The sequence below is a fragment of the Bubalus kerabau genome, chromosome 15 (assembly GCF_029407905.1).
Source record: "Bubalus kerabau isolate K-KA32 ecotype Philippines breed swamp buffalo chromosome 15, PCC_UOA_SB_1v2, whole genome shotgun sequence".
NCBI lineage: Eukaryota > Metazoa > Chordata > Mammalia > Artiodactyla > Bovidae > Bubalus > Bubalus kerabau.
Window position 1 is genome coordinate 17,288,866 of NC_073638.1, and position 27,308 is coordinate 17,316,173.

A 27,308-nucleotide genomic window follows, 5' to 3' on the forward strand; every position below is an offset into this window, starting at 1 on the left:
GCAGTGATTTTGAAGCCCAAGAAAATTAAGTCTTTCATTGTTTCCATTGTTTCCCCATCTATTTGCCATGAAGTGATGGGACTGGAAGCCTAGATCTTAATTTTTTGAATGTAGAGTTTTAAGCCAGCTTTTTCATTCTCCTTTTTCACCTTCATCAAGAAGCTTTTTAGTTCCTCTTTGCTTTCTGCCATAAGGGTGGTGTCATCTGCATATCTGAGGTTAGTGCTACTTCTTCCAGTAATCTTGATTCCAGCTTGTGATTCATCCAGCCTGGCACTCTGCATGATGTATTCTGCATATGAAAGGTTGTTGCTGAACCACAAAAGACACCAGAGGAGAAGAATTGGCCTCCAAAGGCGAAGAATTCATTCTTGAGGAGAATGATCACATTCTTGAGGAGGCTTGATCACACAGAGCTTTTGTGTAAAAAAAGTTTTATTAAAGTATAAAAGAGACAGAGAAAGCTTCTGACATAGACATCAGAAGGGGGCAGAAAGAGTGCCCCCTTGTTAGTGTTAGCAATGGAGTTATATACTTTTTAATTACTTATTAAAATGAGTCAAAAGAACATCTGGAGGTTATAAAGACCCACTCCCATAATTTACATTTTAAGATTACAGGATTAGCCAGAGGTTTTTTTCCAGAAACTGTCCTCAAGCAGGATACATTATAGTTATATAATCCTAAGAAATGTAGAGGGAAAAAAAGTTTGTCCTTTCCTCCTCCTTGAGAATTCCAGACCCTTATCTCCTCCTCAAGAACCCCAGACCCCTCTGTCCTAGGGGACCACCAGACTTATCAACCTGCCTAGGAACTGACTCTCTCACATATAAGTTAAATAAACAGGGTGACAATATACAGTCTTGACGTACTCCTTTCCCAATTTGAACTACTCCGTTGTTCCAGTCCAAGGCTCTACATAGTGCTTACAATTCTGAGCTCTCTTAACTCTGAATCCATGGAACGAGTGGCAGCAATGCCTGGGCTATTTAGGAGCTGTTTTTGACACTTCAAAAAGCTTAACAGCACTTTGGACACTTTCTGGCAAGAATGCAAAAATGATACATTATTTATGGTGTGGAGAGGTACAATTTCTAGCCATTTTATTTCTAGGAAAATACCCCAAAGACAATCTGGGAAAAATACAAAAGGTGTATATACAGGCTATTCACTGCAGCAGTATTTATAAAGTCTAAAGAGAAAATCCTATATGTCTCCCAATAGTGTTGCAGGAAAGAAAGTGGGTCTGAGAGGATGGTCACATCCTAGGTCTCAGGTGAGTGTCTGGAATGGCTGCCAAGCAAGGGTTCTTGGCTTCACACAGGAAAGAATTCAAGTGCTAACCACAGTAAAGTGAAAGAAGGTTTACTCAGGGCAAAACACCCCACAGAGTATGGGCCACCTCAGAAGATGAGAAGCACCAGGGTACAGGGTCGTCGGTTTTTATACGGGTGGGTAATCTCATAGGCTAATGAGTGGGAAGATTATTCCAACTATTTTGGGGAAGGGATGCGGATTTCCAGGAATTGGGCCACTGCCCACTTTTCACTCTTTTATGGTCCAGTCTCAGAACTGTCATGTCATTTAGCTGATCTATTACAATGGGTGTATACTGAGTCTTAAGGTCTAGTGGAAGTCAATCATCTGCCATCTTACACCTCGTTGGTTCTAACCAGTTTATGTCCTGTCCTCAATGGCTGTCATTCTTCTAAAGGTTATGTCCCACTGCCTTCCTACCTCAGGGAACTAGCTTAATAAATACAAAAGAGTACTATGTAGCTATAAAAAGCAAAGCAAATATCTCTATACACTCTATAAAATGACTGCTGAGATATACTAAAAAATAAGTGTGGAGGAAAATGGGCATGGAGTGCAAACATTTACCTATATATGTTAATATTTTTAAGTGAAAACAGGTAACTGCTTTTAAAGTTACCTGTAAGTCAGAAGAGAGAAAAAGTAAGAGATATATTATGTCTGAATATGCCTTGGTTTATAGATTTGTCTTAGGAAACATTTTACATAACTATAAAACAAAATTTTAATTTTAAAATAAGCTACGTATAAAATTAAAAACAAAATGTTAAATGAACTTAAAAGGATGTCTTAAGTTGGTGGCAAAACCAAATAGGAATTATTTCAAATGACTTTAAAACATACTAATTTGTGACAACCTAGAATGGTGGGTTGGGGTGCGAAGTGGGAGGGAGTTTCAAGAGGGAGGGGAAAAATGTATACCTACGGCTGATTCATGCTGATGTATGACAGAAACCAACACAGCATTGTAAAGCAATTATCCTTCAATTAGAAATAAATAAAAAATACACTAATTTGATAGTAAATTCTTAACAGAATACACCATAGGAACAATAAGAACTGCAAAATGCCTTAAACACCTTAAGAGGTAGTGTAGATATTATTTTGAAACTGTATGCATATTGTGGAATAAAACAAGTAAGAAAGTATATAATGTATTGCTTTCTGGTGCAGGAAAAAGACTGGAACCCCAGTCACACCAAATGGCAAAAAAACTTTAGTGAAGTCATGACAAAAAGGCCATCCAGGCATCAATAAGAGCAACTACACTGGATTGAAATACCTCTAGTATGTTTGAATCCGTGAAGCAGGGCTTTCCTGATGGTGAAGTGGTAAAGAATCTGCCTGCCAATGCAGGGACACGGGTTAGATCCCTGGTCTGGGAAAATTCCACATGCCACAGGGCAACTAAGCCCGTGAACCACAGTTACTGGGCCCGTGAGCTGCAACTCCTGAAGCCTGCACACCTGGAGCCTGTGCTCTGCAACAAGAGACTGCACAGCAGTGAGAAGCCTGTTGCACCACAACCAAGAGGAGGCCCTGCTCTCTGCAACTAGAGAAAGCCTGAGTGTGCAGCAGCAAAGACACAGCACAACCAAAGATAAATAAATAAAATTATTGTTATTAAGAAAAAAAAAGGAAAGTCATTCCTGGTTCTCTTTCTCTGGGAAACACCCAACCTATCTGCCTACAATTGGCTATCTTTGGTGGATGCTAGGGAACCAATCTGGGCTTCCCAGGTGGCTCAGTGGCTAAAGAATCCACCCGCAATGCAGGAAACTCAGGTTCAATCCCTGGGTCGGGAAGACCCCCTGAAGAAGGGCATCGCAACCCACTCTGGTATTCTTGCCTGGAGAATCCCATGGACAGAGGAGCCTGACGGGCTAGTCCATAGGGTCACAAAGAGCTGGACACAACTGAAGTGACTTAGCACACACGCATGCAGGGAACCAATCCATTATTTTGAAAACGTAAATAGAAGGAAAGAAGCAAACATTTATCCTGCCCTTCCTATACAAATTATACCTCAGAGTAATGAGTTGATGACAGGAAGTTCATCTTTGTAGAAATACATATATAATAAAGAAACATGGAATGACAGAAAGAGAATATAATTTTACAACTCCTAATAAAATAATGAATCTAGGCAATAAAACTTTATAGCTCCTAAAATAACAGAAAGAAAAAAGACATGCAAACATTATGCACTTCCTGAAGACAGTATACAATATCTACAAAATTGTCTTGCCAAAATTGTAGGACCACAAAGTTTTTAATAGGGGTCCATGGATCAGGCCCATGAAAATATTCTGGGAAATACATGAACTTGGATGGATAAAAAATACATCCTGATCTTCAGTAACATTAAACTGAAGTTTAAATTCCTTCGATTGCAAACATAGGTAACAAATTATAAAGGTATTACTATTAGCAGTGCCTATAACTTTGCTGCCAAAGATTTTACAGATATTTTCATATCATATGACAACTGTTGGCTGGAATTTCAAAACATCATTACTACTCCAAAATGATGGTAGTTAAAGACCCATTGTGAGATCTTTAATCTAATATATTTTTTTTAAAGAGAGCACATATATTAACATCATATTGTGTTTTTAATAATTTAATACCTATAGAGAATGGGTTTCCTCTATAATCTTATGTATTTTATTTTTTGCATTTAAAAACATTATTCTGAGAAGGAAATACTGTAAACCCACCAGAAAGATACAGTCAGCAAAACCCAGAGCATGGAAAACTCTCTAGCATATATGAACTGTTTCTTTAAAAATAAACTGCAAGAGACCAGATGTGCGTGGGTTGCCTTACTGGCCTTTCTTATAAGTTTTCAGAAAACAGAAGTGCAATAGTTGGAGTCCAAGCACTCTTGTGATGGTCTCCAGGTACCCTGTGAGAGGAAAGGGGAGGGTGCCCCTGGAATCATCTTCCTCTTCGAAGCCGCTCCCCTGGCCTTCTCCCTTATCCTCTGTCACAGACATTTCTAACTCTTCCCCTCCCCTGTGTCTTAAATCACTTCCCAGGAGATGAAGTGTATCCTTCCCTGGTTTGCCAGCTGGTCAGGTTCTGAATCTGAACCTTTCCAACAGGACCTGGTAGCTAAGACAGTACTGGGAAAATTATAGCCACTGCTTGAAAGTCTGGAGCGGCTCAGTGTGTCTGGAGCAAACCCACTACCTTGTATCTTTGAGTGCCAGTTGCATCTTCGGGATAAACAGTTCTGAGGATGGGCTGAGGAACAGCACAGTGAATTTGTCAGGCAGCTGGAGGTCAGTAAGCCGGGCTTCATGGCAAAATTTTACCAAGCTGTGGCTGCTATAGCTGCTGAAGAATGCTAGGCATTAAAAATCAAAGAAGATAACCAGAGCGAATAGAATCAAGGCCACAACCTTACCATGAGAACTTCAAACATGTCACTTAAAGATCTGGAGATGGTGTCCTGATCAGCTGACGGAACTCGCTGACCAGTACAAGCCTGGTGATTTCAACAGCCTATCAGCGGGATTCCTAGTGTAAATGTTTTCCATTTAAGCAAATCCAGATCAGCAGTCTGCCTTCTAACTTACTTCTTTCCAAGAGAAGTCAAACCCTCAAGAAGAAGGCAACTATAATCAAAAGGAATCTACACATTATAATTCAAGCCTATTATTAGCCTACAGGGGTATCAAACACAGCTCTTGAACTCCAGAAATGGAAGAATGGTGAAAAAAGGTCATGTTTTTATAATTTAGCTGGCTTCACATACCTGGTTTTACCACCACTACCAAATTCTAGCATAATTATCTGTCATCCAAACTACTAGCTTTTCTAGTTATGATTTAGTAAAAGTATGAAAAAAATCAGATTAGCTACTCGTTTCTCCACACTGATGCTTGTCTGAGTCTAAGTAACAATGACTTTTCTTCTAAAGTATATGAGACATCCTTGGAGCTGGCAGCAGATAGTCTTATTCTATAAGTTTGCTCTACAACAATAAACAATATGAAAACAAGTGACACTCTTTACAAGTTAAGGGCTTATTTTTTATATCAAAATAAAGAATGAATTTTAAGAACCAAATAAATAAATAAACTGCAAGAATAAAAGAGCCAAAAAAAGAAAAAGACAATAGAAAACAGCCAAGAGGAAGAGGAAACATATAGAAGGAAGAGATGTAGACATAACATCTTTAAAAATGCATGGTACTTATGTGCATCTTTATATAAACAAACTATTTTTAAAATTAAGTTATAATTGGGGAAACTTAAAAAGCCTCTTGATGAAAGTGAAAGAGGAGAGTGAAAAAGTTGGCTTAAAGCTCAACATTCAGAAAACTAAGATCATGGCATCTGGTCCCATCACTTCATGGGAAATAGATGGGGAAACAGTGGAAACACTGTCAGACTTTATTGTTTTGGGCTCCAAAATCACTGCAGATGGTGATTGTAGCCATGAAATTAAAAGACGCTTACTCCTAGGAAGGAAAGTTATGACCAACCTAGATAGCATGTTCAAAAGCAGAGACCTTACTTTGCCAACAAAGGTCCATCTAGTCAAGGCTATGGTTTTTCCAGTGGTCATGTATGGATGTGAGAGTTGGACTGTGAAGAAAGCTGAAGACCGAAGAATTGATGCTTTTGAACTATGGTGTTGGAGAAAACTCTTGAGAGCCCCTTGGACTGCAAGGAGATCCAACCAGTCCATTCTAAAGGAGATCAGTCCTGGGTGTTCTTTGGAAGGAATGATGTTAAAGCTGAACTCCAGTACTTTGGCCACCTCATGCAAAGAGTTGACTCATTGGAAAAGACTCTGATGCTGGGAGGGTTTGGGGGCAGGAGGAGAAGGGGACAACAGAGAATGAGATGGCTGGATGGCATCACCAGCTCGATGGATGTGAGTTTAAGTGAACTCCAGGAGTTGGTGATGGACAGGGAGGCCTGGCGTGCTGCAATTCATGGGATCACAAAGAGTCAGACACAACTGAGTGACTGAACTGAACTGAAGAGACTAGCTATATGATAGTAAGGAATTATTGCTAATTTTTAGGTGGAATAATAGTACTATGACTATGTTTCTTAAGTCCTTATCTTACATTTTGAGATTAATACTGAAATATTTATGCATGAAATTATATGATGCTTGAGATTTACTTTAGGATAATCCAGGAGGGGCGGAGTGGAGAAGTATGAAAGAAATGAGCTGATAATTATTGGTTGATCTGTATATCGCAGCAGGTAATAGTCTCTACTTTTATTTAAATGTTCCCATAATTTTTTTAAGCCTAACATAAATCTAACATAAACATTTACCCATGATAAGACTATTCAGACAAACTCAAATATCACATTTATTTACTTTCAGTTATAGTTATATCAACCAAATGTGGGAACACTCATTTTCTCTTACTAATCAGAAGCTTTAGTATCTGATTAGTTAAAAGAGAGAAAGAAAAAAATAAATTCATTATTATTTAACAAATACAAGTTTTAAAAATTTCAAAATATAAAATTCTGGGGAGAGAAGTAATGAAAACAGGTTTATAATGGAGGAAAACCTAGATTGCTGATCTAATAAAATGTCTCATATAGTATTCTATTTAGTATGTATTTGGCTCACCAGATAGGTTGTAGTACGAAGCCAAGTGGGCCTTAGGAAGCATCACTACAGACAAAGCTAGTGGAAGTGATGGAAATCCAGCTGAGGCATTTCAAATCCTAAAAGATGATGCTGTTAAAGTGCTGCACTCAATATGCCAGCAAATCTGGAAAACTCAGCAGTGGTCACAGGACTGGAAAAGGTCAGTTTCATTCCAATCTCTAAGAAAGGCAACGCCAAAGAATGTTCAAACTACCGCACATTTGCCCTCATCTCACATGCTAGCCAAGTAATACTCAAAATTCTCCAAGCTAGACTTCAACAGTACCTGAATTGAGAATATCCAGATGTGCAAGCTGGATTTAGAAAAGGCAGAGGAACCCAGAGATCAAATTGCCAACATGCACTGGATCATAGAAAAAGCAAGAGAATTCCAGAAAAACATCTACTTCGGCTTTATTGACTACACTAAAGCCTTTGACTGTGTGGATCACAAGAAATTGAGGAAAATTCTTCAAGAGATAGGCATAACACACCACCTTACCTGCCTCCTGAGAAATCTGTATGCAGATCAAGAAGCAATAATTAGAATTGGACATGTAACAAAGGATTGGTTCCAAATTGGGAAAGGAGTACATCAAGGTTGTATATTGTCACCCTGTTTATTTTACTTATATGCAGAGTACATCACGTAAAATGCTGGGCTGGATGAAGCACAAGCTGGAATCAAGATTGCCAGGAGAAATATCAATAACCTCAGATATGCAGATGACACCACCCTTATGGCAGAAAGTGAAGAAGAACTAAAGAGCCTCTTCATGAGACCAAAAGAGGAGAGTAAAAAAGCTGGCTTAAAACTCTACATTCAAAAAACTAAGATGTTGGCATCTGGTCCCATCACTTCATAGCAAATAGATGGGGAAACAATGGAAACAGTGAAAGACTTTATTTTCTTGGGCTCCAAAATCACTGCAGATGGTGACTGCAGCCATGAAATTAAAAGTCACTTGCTCCTTAGAAGAAAAACTATGACAAACCTAGACAGTATATTAAAAAGCAGAGACATTACTTTGCCACCAAAGGTCCGTCTAGTCAAAGCTATGGTTTTTCCAGTAGTCATGTATGGATGTGAGAGTTGGACTATAAAGAAAGCTGAGCACTGAAGAATTGATGCTTCTGAACTGTGGTGCTGGAGAAGACTCCTGAGAGTCCCTTGGACAGCAAGGAGATCCAACCAGTCCATCCTAAAGGAAATCAGTCCTGAATATTCACTGGAAGGACTGATGCTGAAGGTGAAACTCCAATACTTTGGCCACCTGATGCAAAGAACTGACTTATTGGAAAAGACCCTGATGCTGGGCAAGATAGAAGGCAGGAGAAGGGGACGACAGAGAACGAGATGGTTGGATGGCATCACCAACAAGACAGACATGAGTCTGAGCAAGCTCCAGAAGTTGGTGATGGACAGGGAAGCCTGGAGTGCTGCAGTCCATGGAGTCGCAAAGAGTCGGACACAGCTGAGCAACTGAACTGAACTGTAGGTTGCAGGCTCTTGCCAAATTATTACATTTCTCTAGTCCTGTACAGGAGCAAGGGTCCACTGAAAATCAATCCTAACTGCTTGGATACCAAGAGTAGAAGAAAAGACATCATGAAGTAAGAGGAGACTTTCTTTTGTCTTTGTCCTAGATTCACCAAACAACATCAGATCTTGTAGTTCCTAAGTAGATTTTTCAGTTGGGATGATTTCACTGTAACCAGCTGTCAAATTTAACAGTGACAATTCTTGTTATAAATTGTTGTGCTTAGTCACTCAGTCCTGTCCAACTCTTTGAGACCCTATGGACTATAGCCCACCAGGCTCCTCCATTCTTGAGACTCTCCAGGCAAGAATACTGGTGAGTGTGTAGATCCCTTCTCCAGGGGATCTTCTCAACCCAAGGATCAAACCCGCATCTCCTGCGTTGCAGGTGGATTCTTTACCATCTCAGCCACTAGGGAAGCCCCCATTATAAATTAATAAATTTATTTTCAAGTATAAATGTAAATTTCAACAGCAAGAGCCCCACTTTATCTAGAGCCCAATCACACCCAAATGAATTGACCATGATGTTCCAGATATACAGAAGTAGAAAATCCCCCCAAGGAACAGGAATTCAGAAATTCAGCTATTGGCTTTTGTTTTTTTTTTTAATTTTTTTTTGAGGTAAGATTTTTTTTTATTTTAATTGGAGGCTAATTACTTTACAATATTGTATTGGTTTTGCCATATATCAACATGAATCCACCACGGGTGTACACATGTTCCCACTCCTGAACCCCTCTCCCACCTCCCTCCCCATCAGCTTTCTTATCTACAATTCTAGAAGGATGTTCATAAAATTTTGCCATAACCACAATCTATCATTTAATGAAGTAATGAAGCAAGTGTGTCCAAAAGTTGCCCCATAAATCATAGCACCTCTTATATTTTCTTCTATGTATTACTATTAAACAGAATAATAGAATAAGGCACTTCAAAATTAGCAAAACATTTTTCTCTACTTACCATCACCATATGTCATAGTGAACTTCTTACCCTGGAAGGGGAGGGGAAAGCTAACCAATTTTGTGGTACTCTATGACAATACAACGAGGTTTGGAGAAGAGCAAATTTAGGATGGGTGTAGGTCCAGCAAGGACCAGAATTACATCCAGTCTCTTTGGTTGTAACTCAAGATGTATTCAACCAAAATTAACTTCAACCTCTGAGCCTTAACAACTCTCTTCTAGTTCCTGAAACTCTCATTCCATTCTGACTCTGCAGAAACATGAAAGGGCCTAGAGCCAAAGGATACTAGTGAAAGGGGTAAGAAATCAACAACTAGATTGGTAGATGGATCAAATTATCTGATTGAACCTTAAAATTAACAGAGCATTTGAGTGGGGTCATAGGACTTTGGTTGTTTTCTTCTTTATCAAATTTGTACATAGCAAGTTTTCTAACAATGAGAAATCTATTTTTTAAAATCTATGTTCTTTCTTTAAAAACCTGAGAGTCTGAAGGGACCAGAAGAGCCCGTGCAGACTAACGTTAGAAGACTTCTTTGACTCTTCATTTTGAATCCTTGTGCTAAGGTGGACTCATCTGTCACCATCAAGTATTATTTTATTACATTCACGCTAAAGAACCCCATCAAAATACCTTACTTTATGTTTTTTATAGTGCATTGCAAGATACAAAAATTTCTCTCTACCTTGTTTGATTTTTGATCAATTTGACAGTGCTGTGGAGTTACAGATGAAGAAACTGAGGCTGAGAGCGATGAAATGGGTCACCTAACTGATGTTGGTTCAAAAGTAGCAGAATTAGGTACAAAATACAAGGCCCCAGCACAGATAAAGTGCTTCTGCTAGCCCACTATGTTCCCTCCTATGTGATTCTGTTAAAATAACTTAAAGTAGAGAATTCATCTCTTCTTATTTTTTCTCTAACCAAATATCTGACGAAAATGGATAAGGTGGCAAAAATACAAATTGGATAATGCTAATGCCATCTCTTTCTATAAATGCCTGACTTCTCATCTAATCATTGAATATGACTTCAAATTATATTTCCCATATGTTTTATATTAGATAAAATATTCCATAATAACTATAGACTCAGTTTGCATAGAATTAAATCAGTTATTATAGAATTATAATTAGTTTACATATTTCTCAGAATTTTATTTGCAAATATATCCAAACACATGCCAAGCAATTTAATAAATACTGTGCACAATACTGAAGTCTGCGAATTTTGGCAATACCTGCCAACTCTAATCATTGCAATATCATCCCACAGCCAATATGAGAAGGACACCAATATTAAGTCCTATAGAAAATTAGAGTTAAGCAAAAACAGAAAGATACACACACATACACCGACATCCTCACACAAACAGAGAAGCATGGATGGAGAAAATAGCCACTTGAGGTATTTTTCAGTAACTGCACCTATAATAGAAAGCTGCAGCTTGTTCAAGGGAGCTGATCTATCTCAGTTCAGTTCAGTTGCTCAGTCATGTCCGACTCTTTGCGACCCCATGGACTGCAGCATGCCAGGTTTCCCTGTCCTTCACCATCTCCCGAAGCTTGCTAAACTTATGTCCATTGAGTCAGTGGTGCCATTCAACCATTGCACCCTCTAAACCCCTTCTCCTCCTGCCTTTTATCTTTCCCAGCATCAGGGTCTTTCCCAATGAGTCAGTTCTCCATATCGGGTGGCCAAAGTATTGGAGTTTCAGTTTCAACATCAGTCCTTCCAATGAACATTCAGTACTGATTTCCTTTAGGACAGACTGGTTTGACCTCCTTGCAGTCCAAGGGACTCTCAAGAGTCTTCTGCAACAACACGGTTCAAAAGCATCAATTCTTCAGCAATGATCTAATCAAGTTTATACCTGGGTCTTTTTTTTCAGGAGTGGGCTAGGCTTTGCAGTAGTATACTACTCCTACCTAGAGACTGCTTAGTGAAAATAGTCCAACCTGGCAGGTAACTGCTACAACCCACGGTGACCTTTATTACCATCTTCTTATTAGTACCCTTTTCAATTCAGCAAATTTTTTTTTAGTTCCCGATACCCTATCAGACTCTCGGAATACAGAAAAATAATAGAGAGCCTGTCTTCATGAAATTCACAATACAACAGTGAAGAAAAACAGTAAAGAAACAATTGAGTGAGTGAGTGATAGTCACTCAGTCGTGTCTGACTCTTTGTGACCCTTTGGACTGTAGCCTGCCAGGCTCCTCTGTCCATGGAATTCTCCAGGCAAGAATCACTCGAGTGGATTGCTATTTCCTAATCCTTCCTTCTCCCGCTCTAGGGCTTTTAGCTGTGTCTTTTGACTTAACACCCATTAAGAAGTGATCCCAATTTTCAGATAACAGAACAGGAGTTCCTATTCCCTTTCCTATTCCTATTCCCTGACTTCGTCAAGCTGCTCAGGTTAAGAGAAAGGGAATAGGAACTCCTGTTCTGCTACCTGAAAACTGGGATCACTTCTTAGTGGGTGTTAAGCCAAAAGCCCCAGCCAAAAGCCCAAGAGCAGGAGAAGGAAGGATTACTACTTGCAGCGAGTAAGAACAACAGGTATCTTTCCCAAAGCAGTGTCTCACCAACAACAAAGCTGGAGAAGCTTGAAGCTGAGGGTTCACAAAAATTCATGAAGGGACTTAAGCAGAGAAGAATTCAGCATAGAATTGGGACTAAGGTTGACAAAGTCCAAGCTTTAGTTGACTGAAATCTCCAGTGACAGAAAAGGTCAACATCATCATTCCTTAGATTCCAGTAGATCTGGTGGTTGAGCATGTGGTCGAAGGAGGGGTCAGTTCCACAAAACAGACCAAGAACCCACATACTGGCTATCTTTACCACTGAAACATAACTGGGAGTCTTTATAACTGATTTATTCCTTAGCTATTGTTACTTTTCTTGCCTAAGAACACATTTGTTCTTTTGTCCTTAAGATCATTAAATACTGAGACCTGATCAAGGATTGTGGTCAGGCTTAGATCACAAAACAGCTTAGGTCTTGCTCTAATGTCAAGAAAACCATGTCTGGTTCTCTTTCTCCAGGGACCCTCTGCCTTATCTGCTTATAGGTACCAGCAGAAAATGGTATTATGAATTCTCCAGCATGCCTGGAGCCTAGAGATGCAGCTCATCCAAAGAAATTAGCAGCTACCAAATCTCTTTCAAACCTGTGGAACAACCTAAAAAGAGAACCAATTATTGGTTGATTATTTCAAACACAGTCCATGTGCAAAGGTGAGGGTTAGATGAGTTGAGAAATGTTTTCTTGATATTTTATGAATTATTGCTTACATTTGTACCAGCGTCCAGATAGTCTCTGTGCTTTAAAGTTATTTTTTTTTAAACTGGAACCAATTTTAGACTCTATCACCAAATGTACTAGACAGAATAATGTCTCCCGAAACATCTCCATGCCCTAGTACCCTGCAACCTATGAATAGTTCACCTACATGGTACAATATTATGATATAAGAAATATATACTTTAGTCTTGGTTCCTGGCCAAATCCTAAAGTCCTTATAATTTCCTAAATGATAAGACTGAAAGGGGACTTCCCTGGTGGTCCAGTAGCAAAGACTCTGCATTCCCAACTTTTGAGGGCTGGGTTCCATCCCAGGTCAGGGAACTAGATCCCACATGCCCTCAACTAAAGCAAGATTTCACATGCCGCAAAAACAATAGAAGATCCAGCATGCTGCAACTAAGACCCGAGGCAGCCTAATTAATTAACTAATTTTTTTTAAAAGAGAGTTGTTGTTCAGTCGCTCAGTCATTTCCGACTCTTTGTGACCCTATGGACTGCAGCACACCAGGCTTCCCTGACCTTCACCATCTCCCAGAGCCTGCTCAAACTCACGTCCATTGAGTTGGTGATACCATCCAACCATCTCATCCTCTGTCGTCCCCTTCTTCTGCCTTTGATCTTTCCCAGCATCAGGGTCTTTTCTAATGAGTCGGCCTCTTGCATCAGGTGGCCAAAGTATTGGAGCTTCTGCTTCATTATCAGTCGCTACAATGAATACTCAGGATTGATTTCCTTTAGGATGGACTGGTTGGATCTCCTTGCAGTCCAAAGGACTCTCAAGAGTCTTCTCCAACACCACAGTTCAAAAGCATCAATTCTTCGGCGCTCAGCCTTCTTTATAGTCCAACTCTCACATCCACACATAACTACTGGAAAAACCATAGCTTTGACTATTGTCAGCAAAGTAATGTCTCCGCTTTTTAATATGCTGTCTAGGTTTGTCATAGCTTTTCTTCCAAGGTGCAAGCATCAAATTTTAATTTCATGGCTGCAGTCACCATCTACAGTGATTTTGGAGAGAGAGAAAGTGAAAGGACCACCTTTTTTTGTTTGTTGGTCTCCAGATCCTGAAATAGCTCCAGAGTAATAAAGAAGAAAGAATCATCTTTTGTTATTCGTAATAGGCCCTTTAAACCACGCCAGAGTTTATGTTAATAATATGACTTTAAGAAAGCCCCTAAGGGTAGAGGACTGGTTGCCAGGGGAACCAGCCAGTAATTAGACGGCTGGAACTTTCAGCTCCACTCCCAAGGAAGAGGAAAGAGGCTGGGGATTGAGTTAATCACTAATGACCAATGAATTAATCACTCTGCTACATAATGGGGGCTTCCCTGGTAGCTAAGGCCTAAAGGATCTGTAGCAAATCAGGGAGACCCAGATTCAATCCCTGGGTTGGGAAGATCCCCTGAAGAGAGCAGCTATCCACTCCAGTACTCTTGCTTGGAGAATTCAATGGACTGAGAAGTCTGATGGACTACAGTCCATGGGGTCGCCAATGAAAACATTCATTAACCTTAGATTGATCAGCAGAAATACAAGGTGACAACCTGGGACTCATGACTTGTGTCTGAAATGGAAGGATGGGAGGTGGGGGCATGTTAGGGAAATTAAAATGGAGGAAGTTTTGTTCAGGCTTAAGAAGCAGGAGAGCAGGCCTCTGATCGGCTTCTGACTTGCCTGGACATTGCCAGAATTCTGTGCCTGCCTGCAAGCAAAGCAAGTCAGGAGGCACTTTAGATAAAACCCATTCCAAACTAGGGATTGAACCCATGTTCTTGCTTGGCAGGAGCATTCTTTACCACTGAGCCACCTGAAAAGTGCCTGTGGAGTCTGCACTAACTCCAAACAGTATCATAACTAAATTGTAGTACACCCAATTTGTGTCTGAAGAGCTGGTAAATTTGTTGATGTGAGAAAACCACAACCACCACTCCCACATTTGTTGTCAGGAATACTGAGGTAGGAAAATACAGTTTTTTCCTTTGGGCAAAAAGGATTTTGCCGATGTAATTATGGTTAAGTACCTTGAGATGAGTCCTTAAAAGGAAGACCCTATTCCATCTGTGGTTGAGGGTGGTATGACTACATAAAAAGAGTCCAAGAGAAGCAAAGTTGCTGGTTTTGAAGATGGGGCCAAAACCAAGGAATGCAGGCATCCTCCAGAAAGTGAAAAGGCAAGGCTATCCACTCTCCCTAGCGCCTCCAGAGAAGAACACAACCCAGCTGATGTCTTGCTTTTTAGCCCAGTGAGACCTGTGTCAGATTTCGGCCCTAAGGAACCGTAAGATAATAAATCTGTTGTTTTCAGTCACTAAATTTGTAGTAATCTGTTATAACAGCAATAGAAAACTAGGGCACCAAGTCAAGTTAGTTGCATATGACACTTAATATTTGAATCATAATGTTATTTAACTCTTTACATCCAACCCAATGAATGGCCTTAGTAACAAAATAATCATATCAAGTAAAAAGCGTACTAAGTAACTGCAAACAAAGTGGATCAGGAGCCATCCTGGATTAAAACACTTTAATCATTTGCTGGGAAAAAACTGAAACCATGCCATCAAACCAGAAACTATTGAACTAGTTTTATGTAAATGAACAAAAGTACAGTTGGAAATCCAGAGATTTCCTCTTACATATCATGTCCTGCATGACTCAAAGATAGTCAGGAATACAGGGGAAATATATTAATACTCACCCTCTATACAATAAAAGGGAGACAAGTGCCAATCACTGTACTGAGCTTTTACATATATTAACGGATTTTCATACAAACCTAAAATGTAGGTATTCTTTTGCCAAAGTTCAAAGTCCTTTAACCAAGTTTTGACAAATAAATAGTAACACTAGGAAAGTTAAAGTCGCTCAGTCATGTCCAACTCTTTGCAACCCCATGGACTGTAGCCCACCAGGCTCCCCTGTCCATGGACTTTTCCAAGTAAGAATACCAGAGTGGGTTGCCATTTCCTTCTCTGGGGGAACTTCTCGACCCAGGAATAAAGTTCGGGTCTCCTGCATTACAGGCAGATTCTTTACTATATGAGCCACCAGGGAAGCCTTGCAGTAACACTAGATTAAAATTAAAATAAGATTCTAAAGCCTATGTTCTTTCCATTCTGCTATGCTAAGAAAATGAAATAATTGTGGGAAGAAAGATAGTAAGAAGGGTGCACAGTTCTAGAATAATTATCCCTCAATTCCTACAGTATTTGCCTTGTAACTCTCCTTCCCATTTTCTACATTATGTCTGTAGTGTTTTATATTCCTGTTTCATCTGTTTTACTAGATTATAAATGCATAAAGTGTGTCATGGGGATTTTTGTGCCTTCCCCTTACATAATATCCAGTACTGTTGCTATTATTGCTGTTACTATTGTTACCATTACTATTATTACTGTTTACAGTAACAATAATATCTGACACTTCTTGAGCACACATTTCTTACCAAGCACTGTTCCAACAATTTCATAATTCTAATTCATGTAATCCTCCCAACAATCCTATAAGGTAGGTAATATTTTTTTTGCTATTTATATATAAACAAACTGAAGCACAAGACATTAAGCAACTTGCCCAATATTAGACAGCTAGTAAACAGTAGAACCTGGGGAGCAGCCCAAGCAATGTGGCCTATAATAATTGTTATACTGGAAGTACAGTAGCCTTCTCCCCTTTATCTAGGGAGGATACATTCCAAGAATCCCAGGGGAAGACTGAAAATGTATATAGTACTGAACCCTACACATGCTATGCATTTTCCTATACATACATACTCATGATAAAATTAATTTATACATAAAGGAAGAGATTAACAATAGTAACTAATAACAGAATAGAGCAATTATAACAATGTATTATAATAAAAGTTATGTGAATGTGAGCTCTCTCAGAATATTTTACAGTAGAGACTTAATGTGTTTTCCATCTGAATCTAAACTAAGCATTTATCACACACTATGGCTGTAACTTTTATTTTCCTTTGCTCTATTTGGGTTTGTCGAGTCAGTTGCAGCATGCAAGATCTTCACTGCAGCACAGGGACTCTAGTTGTGGGCTCAGCAGTTGCTACAAGTGGGCTCTCCAATTGTGGCGAACAGGTTCTGGCTCAGTGACTGTGGCACATGGGCTTAGGTGCTCTGCAGCATGTGGGATCTTAGTTCCCCAGTCAGGGATCAAACACACGTTCCCTGCATTGCAAGGAGGATTCGTAATCACTGGGCTGCCAGGGAAATCCCTGTGGCTGTAACTTTTGCAGTTTGAGGTGCAACAGCAAAACTAGCACACATTTCTTTTTCCTTCTTCACAGTTTCACAGAAGATTCGTTCTTGCCATACATCTTAGCAACTTCAGCAGACAAGCTTTTTCCCTCATTAAACAGAGAACTTTCACCATGTTAATTAAAGAAAATACCTTATGGCTTCCCTGTGCTGTATCCAAACTGCCAGCATCACTACTCTTGCATTTGTGGGCCATTTTTAAGTAATATAATGGTGACATGGACACAAAAATAGTCGATGTGATAATCAAGATGCCACAAGTGACTAATGGGCAGGAGAGCAGAACAAAGGGATGAATCAAATCCCAGGTGGATGCAGCAGACAGCACAGGATTTTACCACACTACTCAGAGCAGCACGCAATCTAGAACTTATGAACTATTTCTGGAATTTTCCATTTAATGTTTTCAGGCCTCAGTTGACCATGTGTAACTGAAACCAAGGACAGCATTTATTAAGGACTCAAAATACCTTTCTTATTATCCTAACAAGATTGAGGAGACAATAAAAATAACTGTGTGTCAGGTGTCATACCAAGTGCTTATATATGTTGTTTCATTTAAATCTCATAAAAGCTTTTGTGAGAAAGGGATTACAAGTACAACTGAATAGGTAAGAAACTGAGTTTCAGCCGTTCTGAGTTTGTATTTTCCCATCCTACATATTACCTCTCTGATAATAACAAAAATGAAGTATACAATATTGAGGATTATGATACCATGCAAGGAGATCAACTGATACAAATTACCCTGAATCTCTAACAATGAGCATTAACACATCCATTTGATTATATGTTCCACAATTATTTTAATAAGGGGGTGTTCTAATGAAATTAAGAAAGACAAAAAATCTATTTATAGTATCCTCTCTCTGCCCTCCAATTTTGATTGGCTGAAAAGAGAAAGTCTGAAACACATATTCAACTCACCTATTCTATCTGGACACAGGTCAGAGAAACGAGTCCTACGGCCCACAAGGGGGAGGTTAAAGTGAAAGTGTTATTCGCTCAGTTGTGTGCGACCCTTTGCGACCCCATGGACTGCAGTCCGCCAGGCTTCTCTGTCCCTGGGCTTCTCCAGGCAAGAACACTGGAGTGGGTTGCCACTGCCTTCTGCAGGAGATCTTCCCCACCCAGGGATCAAAGCCCGGTCTCCTGCATTGCGTTCGGATTCCTTACCTGCTGAGCCACCAGGGAAGCGAACAAGAAGGTGCTAGAGAAGCACTAACTGTGGGCAATATGTAGAGGATGTGGCCTCCCACCTCTTGGATTCTCCCTCTCCCCAGACTCCTGTGTGAGAATTCCAAAAAGGGCAACCGATGTGAAACACCCTCCAAGGTCAGGAAGAGGAGCTCCAGGAGGGCTGACAAGCTGGGGACAGGGATGGGGGAAGGGTAAATTCAGAAGGATGGGATCAGTACTGGGTAATTAGCACACTGCAGTTTCAAGAGTCTAGATGGCTAGAGTTTAAAATCCTGTGACAGACGTACAACCATATCTCTACCCAGCCCAGTCTGGAAAAGGCATGGAAGAAAACAGACTAACCCTGTTCTCCATCGGCAACCAAAAAGCCACCACCCATAAAATTTTAAATTCCTAATACTGCCTACCCATTGAGGCTGAGACTGAATAGGAAGTTTTGAAGAACTGTTTTTTTTAACCATTGGAAAATCTAAATATACATCCCTTGTGGATTACCAAAACAAAAATATGGATTTCAAAATTTGAGGGTTTTGTTGTTTTCTGTTTTGTGTGTTTTAAATGGTAAGATGTAATCCTCAAATGAAGAAAATCAACTGGTCTGCAGTTAGAAGAATGAAATCAACAGCGACAGCAAAGCACAAATAAAGAGACAGGCAGAGAATCCCACTGTGGTTTGGGTTCCTGGCTCCATCTGCTTCTCTGCTCTCTGTGGTTTGGCACTTAAACCCTCCTTGAATTCTGCAAAGTCATAAATTTTCCTTTTTACCTACAACAGCGGTCAGCTGGACTTCTCGGCTAACAATAAAATTAATACACTATTCAAACACCAACCAGGCACCAAAAGAAAACAGGAATCTAAGTCTGAAAGTTCCTGAGGATTGGGTCTGGGAGGAGAAGGGAGGTGTAAAGGAGTGAGTCATGACAGTCTTCCAACATTCCTCAGACCTTAAACCAGAAAAACTCACTCTCCTCCTTAGTCTGCTTCATTTGCTCCTAATTTATGCCTGCCAGGTCTCAACCACTCTCAACCTTTTCAGCTGGAACTGTCAGTATCAGGCAAGGAGAAGTAAATGAGCATTAGTGGGGAACCTGATACAAGCTCCAATTTTTTAAGCTCTCAGGTGGCATCTTTAAAAATCTGTGTAAATTGCATTGTGTATGTGTGTGTGAAAGTCACTCAGCTGTGTCTTTGTGACACATGAACTATGCAGGCCATGGAATTCTCCAGGCCAGAATACTGGAGTGGGTAGCCTCTCCCTTCTCCAGGGGATCTTCTTAACCCAGGGATGGAACCCAGGTCTCCCACATTGCAGGCAGATTCTTTACCAGCTGAGCCATAAAAGAAGCCCATAGAGATGCCACTTGATATAAGAGTAATAGCAAAAGATGGGTATTTCACAGGTAATACGAGTATTTCTCAAAAGTGGAAACAAAGCCAATAAACATACACAGAGACCCAGCTTCATTATTGGTCAGGGATACATAAATTGAGATACTCTTTTACATTCACTTGATTGTAAAAATCTTAAAGTATGATAACATCAAATGCTAGGATATTTGTTTCACAGGATTTCTAATATTCAGCTGGTGGGAGTATAAGTTCATACAAACACTTTGGGAAAAGTTTGGCATTTACTTTATAAAGTTGAACAATCACATACCCTCTAATGCAGCAATTCCTCTCATAGGTGTGTGTGTGTGTGTGCATGTGTATGTATTAAGAAGCTCTTACAAGTGATCAATAGGAGACAGTAGAAGAATGTTCCTAAAACTCCTGTTCACTATTCCAAAACACACAGAAAAAAGCCCAAATGCCCCTCAACGGAATGAGAACATAAAATGTGGTATACTCACAGGAAAGAATATTATATGAAGCAAAAGGGAGTGTTTTGCAGCATCAGGCAACAATACGGATGAATCTTAGCAATGCAATATGGGGGGTATAAATAAATCCCAACAGATTATTCATAACATACACTTTTTAAACAGTTTAAAAAATAATAATAATAAAGTATAAGTTTTAGAAATGTATACAGGTACAACACTATACCAAAATGAGAGCAAGGAAATGGTGAAAGAAGGATTTAGGATGGTGATTATCTTTGGTTGGGAAAGAAGGGATAGTGTGAAATGAAATATTTCCTGCCATATCAGCTAGCAAGAAATGTCATCACTATCTGCAATTCCAGCCCTCCAAATGTGAATTTCTGAGCCCTGCCAACAAATGGCACCACTCTCTACCCAAGGAACTTAGGGATGTTACAGTCATCAGCGATTACCGTCCTCCAGTGTGAGCTGGTGAGCCATAAGGGAATTCAAGAGAGAAAAGAATACTTTTGTAAAATTGCAGGATGCTGGCCCCAGATAGCTGAAATGCATATGAAATAAATGACTTCAATAATCCCAGACTCTTGCATCTTCCCATACATAGAAAGGTGCTAAATTCCTTGATACCTGGTTTTCCTTACTTAACAATAATCTTCGATGGTCAGACTGCCCGACCCCTTTGTTGCAAATTTGTACATTGCCTGACTCCGTCTCCTGCCTGCTCAGAGCAGTTTTTCAGGGCCTCTGAGATGCTGTCTCCCGGGCTAGGAGTCCTAAACATTTCCACCAAATGAAATATTCTCTACTTTCAGGATGTCACTAATTTTTAGTCAACAGTTTGAAAGAGGTAGATGAAAATTACCATCACAATTCCAGTTTTAGGGCTGATAGTAGGTATATAGGAACATATTGCATGCAAAAAAAATTAATTTAGTCATTCATGGGCCAACTATGAAAGCATGTCATGGGCCAGGGATTATAATTAATACACTTCCATGCAACTGGAATCTAAAAAATAAATGATGCTCCGGGAAAAGAATTATATTTATCCTGTGACTTTATATTCTCCCTGGCACCCCAAGGGGATATGAACAGCCCAAAGCAAAAAGTCTAGGGGGTAAAATTGTCCGGGCTTGATTTTTCTGTTTTGTGCCCAGCTCAGAGGAGGCAGGGTCACCACGGTGGTAGCAGCCCCGGCGCTGGGAACAGACTGACTTGGAGGAGATGAAACCTGGCTGCTTTCCTTACTGCTGTGTGACTAATCCCATTAGGGAATAAGATTTTTAACCTCTCAGTGCCTCAGCTTCCAAATGTGTCTAGGGGACTGGCAATGCCAGTATAACACTGCAGAGGATTATTGTAAGGATTACATGAGTTAATCCACATGATGTCCTGCAATAGTGAGGTTGCTCTAGGTATACTAAGTAAAGTTTACTCAACAAAGATTGGCTTTTAACATTATTTTATCTCTGACTTGACACCACAGTGAAAAGCTTAAGAAATATTCTCCTAATGGATATGTTAGGGGAAGCACACTTACTGAAACTGCCTACCCTGGCCAGGCACCATAGTAATAACCATTTGCATGAGTTATTTTACAACAAGAAGTCCTAGTAAGGAACATGGAACTAATAAGCCACCACCAACCAGTTCAGGAAAGGTCAAAAGGAGACACCATGTGTCAGACCACCTCCCAGAATCCTTCTCACGGGCATCCATCTTGGTTGACCAATGTGTGCCCCACCAGGAAGGACTCTGAGTCAGAATAGTTGGCCAAAGACAACCCAGAAATTAATCCCATCACCATAAAACCTGAGACTGCGAGTCACATGGCAGAGTAGTTCTCCTGGGTTCCCTTACCCTACTGCTCTCTGCACAGGCGCCCTTTCGCAATAAAATCTCTTGCTTTGTCAGCATGTATGTCTCCTTGGACAATTCATTTCTGAGTGTTAGACCACAGTTCTCTTGGACCCTGGAAGGGATTCCCCTTCCTGCAACAGATACATGTATACATAGGGCTGAGTAGCTTTGCTGTATACCTGAAACTATCACAACATTATTAGTCAGCTATACTACATCATAAAATAAAAACTCAAAAAATATTCCGTAGTACTCTTTTGCAGAGTACTACTCTGGGAAGCTCTAAATCATATAGCATAGTAATACTAGCTGCAAGCTCTCAGTTGGATTTGCTGGACTGCAGAAACTGAGTCAATACGTTCCTTAAATACTCTGATTTCCAAGAAATGACTAGAAAGAAGTCTGAGTTTCACAGGTGGTTTTTAATGGAATCTTTCTCTGTATCATTGGCATAAATGACCAAGTTTTCATGAAATATTACTTATCTGATGACTTTAATTAACACAGACTCCTGTAACCATGTAAAAAGAAGTCCCACAATCTGTAGACCTAAAGTTTTTATAATTTATTAAAATAAAAACCATTTAAATCTTTATACTATTTATAAAGATTTATAAATAGGGCCTATTTATACTTTGACTATGAGCAATTCTAAGAAATGAGTTATCTAGTTTCTACAGCATTAATAGGTTAGAAGTCATAATCTAGAAAGATGTAGACGTTTAGATATGCTCCATAATACAGAAAAAAAACATGTGTGACAACTATGAGAAAGAAGTCCGAAAAAAATAAGACAAAATATTAACTCAAATGGCCTCTTAGCATATTATGATTACTCAGCAGAATAATTTTAATTATCATAATCATCATAATGATGATCCTGAATCATTAAGAAAAAGTACTATGTTGAATGCACTTTGTTTATTAAAAGGCAAGTAGTCTCATTTCTATTTTAAATATACCATGAAGACTTCTAAATGATGGATTTTTTTCCTTGGTAAAATCTCCAGAATTAGTTGCAAATGGACTCACTAAGTATTTCAGTGGGTTGTCCTAACCTAGACAGTTGTTTGATACAAACCAATTAAATGGTGAAGAACTGTTGCCCAAAATTATGACAACAGAAGTCAGTAATCCATTACATAAACAGTGCCACTTTGATTGGGTTTAAAAGTAAGTCTTAATATTTTTTAAAAAGTGAGTTACCTGTAAAATTCACCTGCATGAAATACTTCATTTTCTCTGATGTTCCTCAGTAAATAAAAATATAAGGAAGCTTTATAACTTTTTAATAAACCTACCAAAACTAATGTACACAAGCAGTTACCTTGAGAGGCAATTTGCTTCTTCCATAGCTGTAGCTCATGAAAACTACTTTTTTGTTACAGTATGGTAATGTAATGAGTTAGGAAACAGGTACAGAAGAGCATAGAGGAAGGGCACCCAACAGAGAGACAGCAAGGAGCCAAGGAAGAAGACTGCCTAACTTAGTGCTGTCTGCAAAGAGCCTTTAAGCAGCCATGAGGTCAGAGAGGAAAGCATTCAAGGAGGGAGGTACGAGTATAAAGACATGGACTATGACGTGTGGCAGCAAGGCACTCAGAGGCATGCCAATGTTGCTGGGCCACCACATGAGAGATGGACGTCCTGGGAAATGAGCCTGGAGAGGGAAGTGGACCAATGATAGACAGCCTTACAGTTCATGTCAAGAACTTTGAGCTCACAAAAAAAAGGAAAAATTCTGCATGATTCCATTTATAAAAGGGATCTAGAATAGTCAAATTTGTAGAGACAGAATGCAGAATAGTGGTTACCAAAGGCTGTGAAGAGAAAGGGATGTGGAGTTAGGGTATAACAGGTTCAGGGTTTCCGTTTGGAATAATTAACAAGTTCTGGAAATGGAGAGTGGTGATGGATGCACAACATTGTGAATATACGTAATGTCACTGAATTAGACACTTAAAATGGTTAAAACAGTAAACTTTACATTATATATATATACTTTATCATAATAAAAACCTCTAAAAATATAATAATTGTGTTCAGGTAAGGAGAAGACAAAGAAGGGAAGAAGGGAGAGGGGGAGGAAAGAAAAGGAGGGAACAGCGGCCAGAAGCAGTACCAACAGCCACAGCTTGAGCTCCATTCAGTAACCAGCGGCTCTCAGCCTTGTTTTAACTGCAGAACCCTGTCTTCAAACACCTTGCACAAAAGCCCAACTGTAAAACAGGCAAAGCCACGGACAAGTGGGGGCCAAAGGCCAGCCCAGGAGCGCACCAGCTTCTATTTCCCATCTTGCCCCCATAATGGACCCAGAGGAAAACTTCAGTGCCCCCACCAAGAGCTTCCCCAAATTGCAAACCACTGTGCAGGTAATGGGAGGAAGCCAAAAGGTTTCACCCTCAACATGATGCAGTGAGATTTCTGAAACAGTGCTGCAAACGTTTAGTTTAGAATCAAGTGATTCTACAGTCCATGGGGCTGCGAAGAGTCGGACACCACTTGGCAACTAAACAACAACAACATGAATCAAATGAAACTATCTCAACTTTGCCTCTCCCTGAGGCAGGAGACAGTTGGGTCACAGTTAGGTATTTACAACTGGCCCCCTGTTTACATTTCTTAGAGCAAGAGAAAGATGGGCTTCATGCCAGACACTTAAAACCAGCCTCCTGTTTGCTAAGTAGGACACATGTCTGACTCTTTGCAACCCTATGGACTGTAGCCCACCAGGCTCCTCTGTCCATGAAATTCTCCAGGCAAGAATACTAGAGTAAGCCCTTCCCTTCTCCAGGGGATCTTCCTGACCCAGGGATCAAACCCAAGTCTCTTGCATCGCCTACAATGGCAGAAGGATTCTTTACCACTGCGCTGCTACTGCTAAGTCACTTCAGTCTTGTCCAACTCTGTGCGACCCCATAGACGGCAGCCCACCAGGATCCCCCATCCCTGGGATTCTCCAGGCAAGAACACTGCTCCAATGTTGCCATTCCCTTCTCCAATGCATCAAAGTGAAAAGTGAAAGTGAAGTCCCTCAGTCGTGCCGGACTCTTCACGGACCCCATGGACCGCAGCCTACCAGGCTCCTCCGTCCATGGGATTTTCCAGGCAAGAGTACTGGAGTGGGGTACCATCGCCTTCTCCCACTGCGCTACCCAGGTTCAATTCCTGGGCAGGGAATTAAGATGTGAGGCCCCTGCTCACAGCTGCCTCTGTGAGATCATCAACAGCAATCTGCCCTTAGGCAAATTACTTACCTGCTATCAAAGCGAAGTGAAGTCGCTCAGTCGTGTTCAAATCTTGGCGATCACATGGACTGTAGCCTACCAGGCTCCTCCGTCCATGGTATTTTCCAGGCAAGAGTACTGGAGTGGGTTGCCATTTCCTTCTCCAGGGGATCTTCCCGACCCAAGGATCGAACATGGGTCTCCCGCATTGTAGGCAGACGCTTTACCATCTGAGCCACCAGGGAAGTCCAACCTGCTATCAAAGGGACTAAAAAAACTTTTTATAAGGGCTGATGAAATGTTAGTTAGAAGCCTATCCCTTCTCCAGCGGATCTTCCCGACCCAGGAATCCAACCAGGGTCTCCTGAATTGCTGACGGATTCTTTACCAACTGAGCTATTAGAGAAGCCTGAAGGATACCTTATTGGGGGTAAAATTCTCATTTGATGGCAGTTACTGGTACCTTTCAGTGTTACTTGGCATTACTCTGGACATGCGCGTGGCTCAGACGGTAAAGCGTCTGTCTATAATGAGGGAGACCCGGGTTCGATATCCGGGTTGGAAAGATCCCCTGGAGAAGGAAATGGCAATCCACTCCAGGACTATTGCCTGGAAGAGCCCATGGACAAAGGAACCTGGTAGGCTACAGTCCATGGGGTCGCAAAGAGTCGGACACGACTGAACGACTTTACTCACTTCACTGGTTCCTCTGTAATGAGATGATTTAGGGTAGATGAAGGCATGAATGGAAGCTGTGACAAATGTGCCAGTAATGATAAAGGTCTAAACTTAAGTAGTGACAATAGGGATTAGAGCGGGAGGTAGATGCCAGATACTTTCTGGAAGCGCTGTTGAGAAGAGAAATAAGCACTGGCAGCCATCTCATATTCCTCCAAATGAACCTGAAGAAAGGAGCAGAGATAAGCAGGAATAACCTTTGGGTTATTCCTAGAACTGTTGGGGGGGGGGGAGGGGGGCGGGGGGGAGGGAGAGGAATATACCCTTGGGCAGAGAACAGCCAGAGGCCACGTGGAAGGCTTTTAAAATCCACCCTTACCTCCTCCCTACACTGCATTACTGCCCATCCCTGTAACAACTTCCTGCAGTGCTGAGAAGTTAAAAAGGTTCAGGCTTTCTAGCTAGGAACCATTCCTCCACCCAGCTCCCTCCAGCTCCTAAGGTAATGAGCTACTTCACCTCTTGAAGTCTAGCAGAAGAGATGAGTTTTAACACTGAGAGTTTAAAATACTAAATATAAGGAGTACTGGATATTGGGTAAAATGCATTTTTCTGATTGCTGGGTTAGACAAAGAGAAACTGCAAATCAGAATTTATGTTTGGACAGTTGCCAGAGGTAGGACTGAAAATCTAAATGAACAAAAGAGCTCTGCCAAAAGCTCCAGCCCAAGACCCTCAGAATAAAGATCAATAAAGGGAAGATTATAGGGAGTATGGTAGAGTGGAAAGGAAGTCTCAAGAACTCTAGTCATCCCTTATTCATTCACTCATTTGTGGGACTGTGGAGGGGAAAAAAAGATCTGACTTCCTGCTGTTAAGGACTTTGTCCATCAGGAATGTAAGATTCACACAAATAGCTATCACACAGGGAAGAAAATAAAAATCAATAAGGGAGGCACACAAAAATAGTGTGTTTAGAGAGAGAAGAAATCTCATGTCTAGGAAGCTATGAGATATTCCTCGTATTAATAAAATGGAACAGACTAAAAATATTAGAGCATTAGGGGAAAAAATATTGCTCATCTTTCCTGTGTCTTGCTAAACTAATCTGCTGTATCGTCTGTCTTGTCTCGGGGTTGCTGTTATCTCCTAAAGCAACACCACGCCTTCCTATTACCCAAGAATTGGGGGCTGATGATGAATGAAACTAACCCATGAATAGTACCATGAACCAAGCTGTCTGCCACTCCTGTAGTGCAATATCACAACAAAATAGGTACTGTTATTATCCCCATTCTACAAGTGAGAAAACTGGGGCACAGAGGCATTAAATGACTCATCCACAATCAGTCAGCTAGTAAGTGGCACAAACAGAATTTGAGTCTGTACTCTTAGACATTATTCTAAGACATGTATTCTTAGATACTGCCTCCCAGCTGAGAACGTCTGTCTAAATTATCAGGCA

The 27,308-nt window shown here is 40.4% G+C and overlaps 1 protein-coding gene and 1 pseudogene across 2 annotated transcripts in view; one reads left to right on the forward strand and one right to left on the reverse strand.

The window, feature by feature from the left end:
- The window catches only part of SLC35F2 (solute carrier family 35 member F2), a 61,015-nt gene that overhangs the window by 31,909 nt on the left and 1,798 nt on the right, over positions 1-27,308 (reverse strand). Inside the window, exon 1 of one of the 2 annotated variants that reach the window (XM_055547787.1) lies at positions 25,196-25,324. The exons of the other annotated variant lie outside the window; for it this stretch is intronic. The gene's annotated coding sequence lies outside the window, so the exon portion shown is untranslated. Of the gene's footprint in view, positions 1-25,195; positions 25,325-27,308 lie in introns of those variants that run through there. 2 annotated transcript variants of the gene reach the window in all.
- On the forward strand, positions 4,022-4,753 carry LOC129628369 (uncharacterized protein C14orf119 homolog; annotated as a pseudogene).